We start from the raw sequence: 14,687 nt of genomic DNA, 5'->3' as shown, positions 1-14,687 counted from the left end.
TTCTCATTTATGTTCAAAATTATAACTCTCATGATGTTGTATATAGGCTATTTTGAAGAGTAATTATGAAGATTCATTCATTTTTAAAATCAATCATAATTTCTTTTGATTGCATTACATGTCCTAGAGATTTATTAGGGATCCTGACACACTGGATGTACATACACAAAAGTATGGAATTCTCTGAAGTTAATCTGGAAATAAAAATAAGTGAACATGAATAAATATGAACATTTCAACAGGCCTAATGATGTGACAAAAATTCAACCAGTTACTGGGATGAGGAATGGAGTATGGGAGTGATAGGGTAGAGGCCACATAGTACTCTCTAGAATAGTATAAAAATGTTAGGAATTATCTGAAAAAATATGGAAGCCAATTTTATACTTGTTTTGATAAAGGAAATTATGTAATAAGTAAAATACAAAGCAGTGGAGGACAATTTTACTGCCATTTCATTCACAATTGACTTGCACAAATATTTATGAGGAATTCAGGGTTTCCTTTTAATTTGTCATTCTTATTTTCCTAAGAATATGGTATCATTTATGCATGTTAAAATATGAGAAAATAAATATTCATTAAAATTTAGAACTATTAATGCTTATATTCACATTTATACATTAAAATATATAATTTTATTATAGAAAGATTGGGATTTTTTTGAATAAAATTTCATACCCTTTCTGTTCTTGACATTATCTGTACTTTTTTTGAAATGTGAAAACTCACATAACATAAAAGTAACCATTTTTAAAGTACAATACGTGGAATTTATTTCATTCACCATGTTGTGTATCAGCTGTATCTAATTTCAGAATATTTTTGTTAACTCCATTGAATCTGTATATAAATTTTTGTAGAATGACTTCTTAACTATTACTTACCCTTCCAATACATGAGCATGAAATATTATTCCATTTATTTAGGTTTTTAAAACTTCCAAAGGAAACCCCCTTCATACACACAAAGGAGTTAATCCACATTTCCCACTCCCCCTCAGTCCTGGTCACAATTACTCTCTTTATTTCCACTATTGATTTGCCTATTCTGAATACAAGTGCTTTATGTCCTTGGTTAAGTTTATTCCCAAATATTTGATTCTGTTGGTCACTATTGTAAATGTTATTTTTTACCTGACTTCCTCCTCAGATTACACCTTACAAGTGTATAAAAACACTACTGGGAAGCAGATGTGGCTCAAGCAATTGGCTCTCATGTACCATATAGGAGGTCCAGGGATCATTGCCCAGTGTCTCCTGGTGAAGGCAAGCTGGCATGAGTGGTGAGCTGGCCCATGCAGATTGCTGGCCTACACAAAGTATTTCTTCATGTAGGAGTGGTGCCCAAGAGTGCTGTCCCATGCAGGAATGCTGGCTGACATGGAGAACTGGCACAGCAAGATGACACAACAAATGAGACACAGAGGAGAGATAATAAGAGATGCAGCAGATCAGGGAGCTGAGATGGCACAAGAGAATGATCACATCTCTCCCTACTCTGGAATGTCCCAGGGTCAGTCCAGTAGCAACCTAATGAGAATACAAGTAGACAAAGAAGAACACAGGGAATGGACATAGAAAGCAGACAATGGGGAGAATGTAGAAATAAATCTTTAAAGAAAAAAAACACTACTGATTTTTGCATATTGATCTTGTATCCTGCCACTCTGCTGAAATTGTTTATTAGCATTAGTAGCCTTGTTGTAGATTTTTGGGAACTTTCTAGGTATTGGATCATATGATCTGTGAATAGCGGAACTTTTACTTCTTTCTTTCTGTTTTTTTTTTAAAGATTTTTAGAAAATATATTTATTTATTTCCCCTTCCCCACTCCCTCAGTTGTCTGTTCTCTGTGTCCACTCTGTGTGTTCTTCTGTGTCTGCATGTGTCAGTGGCACCTGTAATCTGTTAATCTGTATCTCATTTTGTTGCATCATCTTGCTGTGTCAGCACTCTTTGTGTGTGGTGCCACTCCTGGGCAGGCTGCACTTTTTTCTTGCTGGGCAGCTCTCCTTATGGGGTACACTCCTTGTGCGTGGGACTCCCCTTCATGGGGAATACCCCCTGCATGGCATGGCACTCCTTGCACACATCAGCACTGTGCATGGGCCAGTTCATCAACATGGTTCAAGGAGGCCCTAGGTTTGAACCTTGGACGTCCCATGTGGTAGGTAGATGCCCCTATCCATTCGGCCAAATCCACTTCCTTTACTTCTTCTTTCTGATTTAGATACTTTTTATTTATTTTTCTTGCCTGATTTCTCCAACTAGAGCCTCTAGCCCCCTATATTGAACAACAGTTGTGACAGTGAGCATCCTTCTGTTGTTCCCCATCTCATCAGGGGAAGCTTTCAGTCTTTCACCATTGAGTACAATGTTACTGTGGTTTTTTTTGTATATGGTCTTTATCATGTTGAGGAAGTTTCTTTCAAATCTTATCTTTTCTTTTTTATAGAAAAAATTTTAAGATTTATTATTTATTTATTTATTTCTCCTCACCCCCCCCCCGAGTTGTCTGCTCTCTGTGTTCATTTGCTGTGTGTTCTTCTGTGACTGCTTCTATCCTTATCAGTAGCACTGGGAATCTGTGTTTCTTTTTGTGGCATCATCTTGTTGTGTCAGCTCTCCGTGTGTGTGGCGCCATTCTTGGGCAGGCTGCACTTTCTTTCACACTTGGCAGCTCTCCTTTTGGGGCACACTCCTTGCATGTGGGGCTCCCTCTACATGGGACGGAAACCCCTGTTGTGGCATGGCACTCCTTGCATGCATCAGCACTGTGCATGGGCCAGCTCCACATGGGTCAAGGGGGCCCGGGTTTGAACTGTGGACCCTCCCATGTGTAGGCAAACACCCTATCCATGGGGCCAAGTCTGCTTTCCTTATCTTTTCATGTAATTTTCATCAAGAAGGATGCTGTATTTTGTCAAATACCTTTTCTGGGTTTGCATATATATTTATGATTGTTATTTCCTCCTGAATTGCCTTTTATTAATATATAATGTACTTCCTTTGTCTCTAATAACAGTATTGCTTTTAAAGTGTATCTCATCCAATACAAGTATAGGTACTCCAGGTTATTTTTGGTTACTGCATGCATGGAATATCTTTTTCTCTGCCTTTCAATTTCAATCTATTGTTATCTTGCATCTATGGTGAGTCTTTTGTGCACAGCATGTCAATGGCTCATAATTTTTATCCATTCTATCAGTCTGTGTATTTTCATTGTGGAGTTTAGTCCATTAATATTCAATATTATTAAGTAAATGCCAGTACTTATTTCACCAATTTTGAACTTTGACTTTTATTTGTCATATTTTTTAGACATTTCTATTTTACAATTTCTGTTACTATTACTGATACAATCTTCATTTCTAGACTATCTTATAAGCCTCTCTGTCCTGTCTTTCCTTTTCAGACTGTAGCGCTGCCTTTAGTATTTCCCACAAACCCTGGCCTCTTAGTTACAAACCTTAGTTACAAGCTCTCTTAATTTCTGTTTATCTGAGAATATATTAACCTCACCATTATTTGTGAAAGACAATTTTCCTGCATATAAAATTCTTGCTGATAATTTTTCTGTTGCCAATTCTTAAATATATACAATTGCCTTCCTACTTTCATGGTTTATGATTTATATATGATTATATATATATATGGCATTTAATCATATTCCCTGAGTTGGCTTTTTCATTTGTTTTGCTTGTTTTTTTCGGGAGGCACCAGGATTGGAACCTGAAATGTTCCATGTGGGAGGTGGGCACACAAACACTTAAGCCAAAGTCACTCTCACCCATGTAGTTTTAATTTCATTTATTGTGAATTTCATTCTGTTAAGATCTATTTTTCTATATATGCTTTCAAATTTTTCTTTATGCCCACCCAATGTCTTCTTGATTTTTTTTTTGAGATACTGGGGATTGTACCCAGGATCTTTTACATTGGAAGCAGACACTCAACCATCACTCTATATCTGATCCCCAATGAGAGTATTTTTTTCATTTGTTAGATTGCTTTGGTTTTGTTTTGTTTTGAGTAGGTACTGGAACTAGAACCAAGAACTTCATACATGGGAAACAGATTCTTAAGCACTTGAACTATCTCTGTTCCCCTCAAATATCTTTTTAAAATATATTTTTAAATTTTTTAAAAAAGATACTTAGATTACACAAAATATTACACACACAAAAAAAGAGGGATTCCCATATGCCACAATCCTCACACCTCCCACCCTTTCCCACATTAACAACTTGTTCCATTAGTATGGTACATTCAATGCAATTGATGAACACATTTGGAGCATTGCCACCCAGCATGGATTATAGTTCACATTGTAGTTTACACACTCTCCCACTCAATTCTATAAGTTATAGGAGGGTATATAATGACCTGTGTCTGTCATTGCAATATCATTCAGGACAAATCAAAGTCCCCAAATGCCCCATATTACAACTCTTTTCTCCTCTCCCTGTATTCAGCACATCCAATGCTACTGTCTCCACTCCAATGATATAATTTCTTCCATTGCTAGAAAAACAAATAAGTTTATAAAAGGATACCAGTAAGTACAGTCTAAACATACTTTATTTCCAAATCCTGAGGGTTCTGGGATGGTGATACCCACTCCACCCCTAATTAAGAAGGGTCCTTGATACCATATGGCTGATGGATGGGACTCTATTCCTTGCAGTTGTATACTCTCTTGTTTCTTGGTATGGTGGTTGTCCATTCTCACCTTCTTGTTAGTTGTCCTGGGTCAGTTCAATTAATTGGAAAGTAGGTGTTGCATCTTCACTGAGGGTCAGGGCCTAGGTGGCACATGGAAGGCCCAAAGTTTCAAGTCTTTTGGACATACACCTACCAACTCCAGCACAAATTATAGGTAAAATACATGAGGCACATGTAGAGAACTCGCATCTGAGTGCAACTCTGTCACACTTGGGAAAACAACCTCCAAAGTAGAGCCGACTGGCAAGGCAGCAAACTCCAGAGCTATCTGCCATGACTGTAGAACCTGGGTGTCCAGTGCCCCCAGGAGCCCCATTATTTGGGTTAGTATCTACTTTGCAGCCCATGACATCCAGCTGAGACATGCATAAGTGTTACCTCTGGGATGAATTCCCAACTCATTCTGAAGTCTCTTAGCCCCTAAACTCATTCATGTTTACCTTTTCCCCCTTTTATTCACTGCTTTTTTCCAGTTGTATTGCTGGTTGGTGCTTGGTAATAATCCCATGATGCCAGATAGTCTCATCCCCAGGAGTAATGTCCATGCTGGGGGGAAGGTAGTGCATATATGTATTGATATTGACTTAGAGATCACAGATGAGCATTATGGAGGCTCTCAGGAGGTAGCTCATAGGCATCCTACACGGCTAGGCAAAGATGCAATTTCAAAAGCAAAGGATCATAGGCATAATCATCAATATCAAGGGCCCGTCAATGGACCATCCTTCACTAGTTATTACGCTGCACTTGGGGGATTATTCAATCTACCATTACAGAATGTGACAAAACTGGGGATTCAATACTCTGTTGGGTATTGCATGAATCTCCACCAACTGGGACAATGCCCCATGATAATTTGAACACATTTATACACATTATATGTATGCCCAGGTGAACTTCTTCCCATGAACCCCCTGTCTCTGACACTCCACACCAATGATCAATGCCTTCCACAGTTTTAACCCTTCTGTGGTCCAAACTTCTTCAAAAATGAAGTCAAGAATATCACCAAATACAATGAATAGGAGAATGAAATAATGATAAGTTAAAATATAAGTAACAAAATACATAATAATTTAGAAAATCTAAAACTAAAATAAAATTTTAAAATTTGTATATTGAAAAAATGAGGGTTTTTTTTGTTTTGCCTTTCATCACTGTAATATCTGTTGTCTATGGACAGTGACATTTTCATATATTTTTCCCCAGTGTCCTACTCTTTTATCATTTTGTCTTCAAAGAAGTTTAGGTCACAGTAAAGTCACATACAAAACACAGGGAACTCCCATATACCCAACATCTTTCCTTTTCCCCTTCCCATATCAATAACTTTTTTATATGTGGATGGAATATTTGTTTAGGATGATGTACAAATATTGAAACATAGCCACTAACCATGGGCAACGGTTTTCATTATGGTCTATACTCTAGAACATACACTTTGATACATTTTTTATGAAATTCAACATGGCCTGTGTCCATCATTGCAAGATAATCAGAACTCTTCCATTGACCCCAAAATACCCTGACTTGCCTTTACTCTATTCCTCTCTCTCCCTTCCCCTCCCCTCAGAACCCATGGTGACCAACAGCCTTCACATCTTGAAGGACAAGATTCATAGTTACTTTCAATAATACTGAGGGATTGACACACTGATCTGTCCTCCCCTATTAGGAATTTCCCATGCTTTCAAGAGACACCCGCCCCTCTGAAAACATATCAGGCCTCCTCAGGACAGAAGTCCAAGTCCTTCCCACTCACTGTGTGGGTCCCCACACACTGATACAACACACTATGACAAAATGATGATTTGCACATTCTCTAGAAGACCGCCCCAACAGCACTCTGTCCTGAATGCCAACCCATCAAACACCCTAAACCAGTAACCCTTACTTTTCATATTGCCAAAAGATCTTTACCAACATTGTAGTTTTAACCACATAATTGTCAATCCCCATTGTTCACTTGTTCCATTGCCCAACCCTACCTCAGTTCCAAGGACATTCAACCCACACACCCCAAATTACATCCCTGTCAAACTTGCACCACCCAACCCCTATCATATTGGTTTACTGCACAACTACTCATTTCCACCTTATTGTAGATTTCACCTGTATTTCTGTTGGCACAATTTTCTTCTACATTTCTATTTCCTGTAAACCTCTCTACCACACTCTTGCTCCCTGAAACTGCTCAATTTGCTTAATTCATATCAGTGAGGTCATGTAATATTTGTCTTTCAATGCCTGACTTGCTTCATTTAACATAAGGTCCTCAAGATTCATACATGTTTTCTTGTGTCTTAATACTGTATTCCTTCTTTCAGCTGAGTAGGATTACATTGTATGTATATACCATATTTTGTTTCTCCATTCATCTGTTGATGGGCATTTGGTTATATATGCAGGGTACAGTCTCCCCTCAGATATATGCTTGCCAAATATTTTCTCCCATTGGGTAGGCTGTCTTTTCATTTTCATGACAAACTCCTTTGAGGTGCAAAATTTGTAATTTGAGAAGTTGCCATTTATCTATTTTTCCTTTTGCTGCTCATGCTTTGGATATGAAGTGCATGAAACAATTTCCTATTAAAAGGTTTGGTAGATGCTTGCCTACATTATCTTACAAGGTCTTTATGGTCTTGGCTGTTATATTTAGATCTTTGATCCATCTTGAGTAGATTTTTGCATAACTTCTAAGATGGTGTTCCCTCTCAATATTTTGGATATGGATATCCGGTTCTCCAAGCATCATTTGTTGAAGAGTAAATTCTACCCCAGATGAGTGGGCTTGGTGGTCTTGTCAAATATCAGATGACTATATATGTAAGGATACATATCAAAAGTCTCAATTCATTTCCACTGGTTGATATGTCTATCCTTGTGTCAGTACCATGCAGTTTTGAACACTGTAGTTTTGTAGTATGTTTTAAAGTCAGTTAATGTGATTCCTCCTCTCATTTTTCTTTCTCAGTACATCTTCTGTTTTTCATGACTTCTTGCCTTTTCAAGTAAATTTCATAGTTACTTTTTCCAATTTGGTAAAATATACTGTGTTGATTTTTATTGGGATTGCATTAAATCTGTAGAAGAGTTTGGGTAGGATAGACATCTTGATATTTCATTTTCCCATCCAAGAACAGCGAATATTCTTACATTTATTTAAGTATTCTTTGATTTCCTTTAATACTGTTGTGTAGTTTTCTGTGTATATGTCATTTATATCTTTAGTTAAATTTATTCCTAGGCATTTGATTCTTTTAGATGCTCTTACAGATGGAATTTTTTTTCTGGATTTCCTCTTCAGATTGCTCATTGTGGTTTACAGAAATGCTATTGATTCTTTTGCATTTCTTTTATAACCTGTGACTTTACTGAACTATTTATAAGATCTAGAAGCTTTTTTAGATTGCTCAGGGGTTTCTATACATAGGAGCATGTAATCTGCAAGCAGTGAAATTTTGACTTATTCCTTTCCAACTTGGCTGCTTTTTATCATATTTCTCTTGCTTCAGTGCTCAAGCAAGTACTTCTAACACAATATTAAACAGGGGCAGAGATAGTGGGCATCCTTGTCTTGTTCCTGATCTTAGAGGGAAATTTTTTAGGATTTCACCAATTATACGATGTTACTGTATGTTTTTTATATATAACATTTAACATTTTGAGGAAGTTAACATGTATTCCTATCATTGGTAGTGTTTTTATCAGGAAAGTGTGCTGTATTTTTAAAATGCTTTTCCTGCATCAATATAGGTAATCACGTGATTTTTCCCCCTTTTGGCCAGTTTATGGGATGCGTTACAATGACAGATTTTCTTATGTTGAACCATCCTTGCATACCAGGGATGAAACTCAATTGGCCATGGTGTCTAACTTGTTTGATGTGTTGTTGAATATGATGAGCAAGTATTTTGTGGAGAGTTCTAGCATCTAAGCTGATTAGAAACATTTGTCCCTATTTTTCCTTTCTTATGTCTTCTTCGTTTGGCTTTGGTATTAGGGTAATTTAGGCATCATGGAATGAGTTAGGCAATGTTCCTTCTTCTATTTTTTGGAAGAGCATAAGCAGGATTGGTGTTACTTCTTTCTGGAAAGTTTGTTATAATTCGCCTGTGAAGCCGTCTCACCCTGGGCCCTTCTTATGGGATGTTTTTGATGACTAATTCAATCTCTTTACTTGGGATTTGACTTTTAAGTTCATCAATTTCTTCTTTTGTCAATGTAGGCTGTTTGCGTGTGTCTAGGAATTTGTTCATTTCCTCTAAATTATCCTTCTGGTTTGCATATAATTTTTCAAAGTATCCTTTTATGATATTGTTTATTTCTCTAGGGTCAGGGTTTATATCCCCTTCCTCTTTTCTTATTTTGTACATTCACATCTTATCTTTTGTTCTTTGCTAGTCTAGCTAAGCATTTGTCCATTTTATTGATATTCTTAAAGAACTAGCTTTTGGTTTTGTTTATTTTTTCTAGTGTTTTATTTTCTATTTCATTTATCTGCTTTAGACTTTATTTCCTTCTTTCTTCTTCTTTTGGCGTTAGATTGTTGTTCCTTTTCTAATTCCTCTAGGAGTGCAGTTAGGTCTTTGGTTTTAACTCATTTTTTTTTGATACATACATTTCTGGCTATGAATTTCCTTCCCAGTACAGCTTTTGCTCCATCCCATAGGTTTTGATATGGTTTGCTGTTATTTTCATTTGTTTCAAAGCAGTTACAGATTTTTTTTTGTAATTTCCTCCATTATCTAAGAGTGTGTTATATAACTTCAATATCTTTGTGCCTAATTTGGTTCTCTGATCTTTACTGATTATCAGCTTCATTCCATTGTGGTTAGATAAATTGCCTTGTATAATTTCAATCTTTCTGAATTCATTGAAAGATGTTTTATGGTCTAGCATATGGTTTATCTTGGAGAATGATCCCTGACCACTTGAGAAGAAAGTGTTTCTTGAGAAGAAAGTATATCCCAAATATCCCTATATTTGGGAGTGCTGTTCTGTATAAGTTAATTAGGTCCATATCATCTAATGTATTATTCAAAATGTTTTTTTTCTTTTTTCTTTTCTTTTTTGGTTCTATCTCAAGATGTTCTGCCTAATGGTGATAATGGTGCATTCAAATCCCCAACATAACTGTAGAGGGATCTACTTCTCCACTTAGATTTTCCAGGTTTGTATTCTGAGGCACCTTAGTTAGGTGCATAAAGGTTTATGTTTGTTCTTTCTTCTTGAAAGATTACAACTTTTACTACTATATAGTGTCCATCTTTGTCTCTTAAAATAGTTTTGCATTTAAAGTCTATTTGCCTGATATTAGTATGGGTACTCCTGCCTTTTTTGGGTTGTTGTTTGCTTGGAAAATATATTTCCAGCCATTCACTTTCAGTCTCCTTGAATCCCTGGGTCTAAGGTGGGTTTTTTGTTGACAACATATAAATGGGTCATATTTCCTTATCCAATCTGCCAATCTGCATCTCTTGACTGGTGAGTTTAATCCATTAACATTCAGTGTTATTACTGTCAAGGAATTACTTACATTAGTCATATTTTCTTTTTTTATGTATGTCATATATTGTTTTAATTTCTTTTTAAAATTTTTTCTTACACTTTCCTCCTATTCTTCTCTCTCTCCTGTTTTGTTTTTTTTTTCTTTCATCCTGCAGCTCTCCCCTTAGTATTTCTTGAAGGGAAGATTTCTTCTTGGGATACTTTCTTAATTTCTACCTATGATTAATTTGAATTCTCCATCATTTTCCAATGATACCTTTGCTGGATAAAGAATTCTTTGCTAGCAGTTTTATTTTTCTTTTAGCAACTTAACTATGCCATACCATTGCCTTCTTTCCTCCATGGTTTCAGATGAGAGATCAGCCTTTAATCTTGTTGAGCTTCACTTGTATGTGGTGGTTCTCTTTTCTGTTGATGTTTTCAGTCTTTTCTCTGTCTTGAGTATTGGACAGTTTGACAAGACTATGTCTTGGAGTATGCCTGTTTGTATTTACACTGCTTGGGGTGCCCTTCACTTCCTGGATATATACATCCATCTCTTTCAACAAGGTTTGGAAGTTTTCAGTCATTATTTCCTCCAGCACTCCTTCTGTCCCCTTTCCCCATTCTTCTCCAACACTGATGCCTATAATGCATAAGTGTCAGTGTTTTGTGTTTTTGTTCAGATCCCAGGACCTTGCTGGATTTTTTCTATCTTTTTATTTATCTGTTCTACAATTCGTTTGATTACAGCAGTACTGAAATAATTCTTTCCTCTGCCTTTCCAAATCTGCTGTTATGTGCTTCCAGTGTATTCTTGATTTCTTTGATTTTGGCTTTCATCACCATCATATCCATTATCATTTTATGTATGTTTTTATTTTTTCAGTATGTTCTCCCAGTGTCTTCTTTTTATAAAAAAAATTTCCCTCCCTCTTCCCCCTTCCCTGCAGGTTTTGAGCTCTGTGTCCATTTGCTGTGTGCTCAATGGTATCTATTTCTCTTTTTGTTTTCTCTTCTCAATTTTCTCCTCTAGGATTCACCAGGATTTGAACCTGGGGGTGTCTGATGTGAAGAGAGTTTCCCTCTCACTTGTGCCATCTCAGTTCATGGTTTCTGTTGAGCCTTGCTTTGACTCTCTCCTTTGTCTCTCTTTTATTGCATCATCATCTTGCTGCATGACTCACTTGTGCAGGAATGACTTACTTGGTTCACTGTGTGGCACTGTGGCCCTGGCTCACTGCACAGGAACTCACATGGGCACTCGGTTCACCAAGTGGGCACTTTTGTGGGTGCTTGGCTCATCTCATGGGCACTTTGCTTTTCCATGTGGTTCTGGCTCAATGTGCAGGCATGCTTTTTTTTTAAGAAGCAGGCCCCTGGGATTGAACCCAGGTCTTCCCATATGGAAGCCAAATCATTTGAGCCACATCCACTTCCTGCAGTGTCTTCTTAATATCATTTATCTCTTCCTTCACTTCAATAAGTTGGTTCATGATATGTGTTTGGAGAGCTCTGAGTAGTTGTTCCAAGTTCTGCATCTCTTCCTGGTTTTCAGTTTGTTCATTAGATGGAACATGTTGTCCTGTTTATTAGTATGGTTTATAATTTTTTTTGGCATTTAGGCATCTCTTTATTTTGATGGGTTTATTCAGTTGATTAGTTTCTCTCTCTACTCTAGTGTTTTATTTAGTTGCTGTTTTTGTGTGTGGTAAGCTTTCTTTTTGAGATTTTGTTCCTTCTAGTCTATTTCCTTGCTGTTGTCTATGTTCCTTAAAAGAATAAATCAGGTCCAGTGAAAGGGAAAGAGATAAGAAGAGAAAAACAATAATAACAATCATTGTAAAAGGTAGAAGAGGAATCATATAAGTCCTAGAGAAATGAATAATTAACTCATGTAAGAAGTACAGAAGAATAAGATTTTAAAATTCTGGTAGAAACAATGAAAAGAAAAACTGAATAGAGAAAAATATCTAGAATGAGTTAAAGGGCCAGAATAATGAGAGGAAATGAGGAAAAAAAAGACAATAAGAAAGAAACTGTTTAAAAAAAAAAAGAAAGGAAATGGAGAATAGAGGAAACACAAGTAAAAACTAGAAAAATTGAAGAGGAAACAAAGAGAGGGTGAATATGAGAACAAAAACAGAAAACAGAATATAGGAAGACGAGGGAAGGAAAAAAATAGTGTAGGTACACAAAATTGGTATACAAAAAATGGACACAAAGGAAGGGGGAAGCACAGCAAACAAGAATCAAGATAGCAGCACCTAATTTAAAAAATGAGGGGGGAGAAAGAGGGGGCAAAAGAACAAAAAAACACTCAAGCAAGCAATCAAACAAAACTTAAGAAAAACTGCCTTCCCTCTTAGGCCCCTGAGGAGCTTCTCAGGCTTCTAATATTCATCAATCAATTACCCTGCAGGCTAACTTCTGCAGGTTTTGAATCATGCATTTGCTTTTTTGTTTTTTGTTTGTTTTTTAATTACTTTTTATTAACCTGTGGTTTTTTTTAAGTAAAATTTATTTCAACTTCAAAAGACAATAACAGACAAAAGGCAGCTTAACAAATTATGAAAGCATTACCTTAAAAAACTCAGTCCGGGCACCTTTATCCCATTTAATCCTAAAAAACAAACTCAATTGTTTCTCCAATGTTTAGAAAGATACATCATATAAGCATAGATTCATTAAATGATATGACCATGGTCTCCTAGTTAATGAAGAAAATGGAGAAAAAATGCTTGATCATATTCATATCTCATAAAACTAAATTCCATATTTTTTTAAACTTTAGCAGGGGATATAGTTTATTCTTTGCCTTGGCTACACAAATATTACAATATTATTATAGTCTATAGGTTAGATTAGTTGTATTTTTTCTACATATCATCACATTCTTAACAGCTTGTAATAGAGGAATGTTCTTGTCTTTGTGGGTTTTTTCCCAGTATATATTTTTAAAATTTATTGAAATATATCACTCAGATATAAACATACATAAACAATGTATAATAGTTGTGAACTTACAAAACAAACATATATAACATCTCACCCTACCACCAATAACTTGCATTGTTTTTAAACCTTTTTAACTAATGATTAAAGAGCACTGTCAAAATATTACTACTGAACAAAGTATTTTTCCCCTAACCAATCCAATTATTATTATCTTTATATCATTTATATATGAACATACATAAATGATTAAGTGTATAGTAAAAGTTGTGAACTTACAAAGCAAACATGCATAACATCCTACAGGGGTCCCATACATCCACCCTCCACTAACACCCTGCACTGTCATAAGATGCTTGTTACAAACCATGAAAGAACACTGTCAAAATCTTACTACAAATCATGGTTCTTATCTTACATTTGGTGTGTTTTTCCCCAACTCATCCTATCATTTTTTAAAATATATTTTTATGACAGAAATTGTGATCTTATAAAACAACCTTGCACATATGCAGAATTCCCAAACACCCCTCCATCAACACACCACAATATGGTGTCTCATTTGCTACAGATAAAATAATATCATCTGAATATTGCCATGACCATAGTGAACATTTGGATCACATTTTCCATACTGCCTCGGTATCAACACAGTACATCTTTTGCATAGATGCAAGAATATTACACTATTACTACTAACCACCGTCCATAGGTCACTCCAGCTGTATTTTTCCCATGCTTCTCCACATTCCCAACCCTCTGCAGTAGTGATATACATTTGTTCTAGCTAACAAAGGACACTCTTGCATCATCTTGTACCATCAACCACAATTCTCACCCACCTCTTGGTTTACTGTGCTATCCACTTTCTAGATTATTCTCTAGCATTCTGTCGATTGGCATGTACATAACTAGATTACCATTTTCAGTCACATTCCCATTTATAAACCAGCTGTTACTGTGTGTTACCATCCACTCTATACATTTCCACAATTTTACAGTAAAGCTAATTAAAACTTCTGCATACATTAAACATTAGTAGTCCACTCAGTCCTTCTCTTATCTCCTTTAAGAACCCACCACCTACCACCAGATCTTGAAGATATTTTCCAATAATTTCTTCTAGAAATTTTATGGTTCTTGCTTTTATTTTTAATTTTTTGATCCATTTTTAATTAACTTTTGGATAAGGTGTGAGGTAGGGGTCCTTTTTCCTCCTTTCAGCTATGGATGTCCAATAGTTTCTGCACTATTTGTTGAATGGTTTGTTCTGCCTGAGCTGTGTGACTTTGACATGCTAGTCAAAAATCATTTGACCATACATGTGAGGGTCTGTTTCTGAACCATGAATTTGGTTCCATTGGTCTATTGTGTTTGTCTTTAAAAAGTGCAATGCTGTTTTTACCATTATAGGTAGGTATTATGATTTAAAGTCTTTTTATGATGTTTCTGGCTATTCAGGACTCCTTACTCTTCCAAATAAATTCAATGATTATTTTTTCAATTTTTTCTTTA

This window comes from Dasypus novemcinctus, chromosome 19, assembly GCF_030445035.2.
Source record: "Dasypus novemcinctus isolate mDasNov1 chromosome 19, mDasNov1.1.hap2, whole genome shotgun sequence".
Classification (NCBI taxonomy): Eukaryota; Metazoa; Chordata; class Mammalia; order Cingulata; family Dasypodidae; genus Dasypus; species Dasypus novemcinctus.
Note: the sequence above shows the minus strand (reverse complement) of the source record.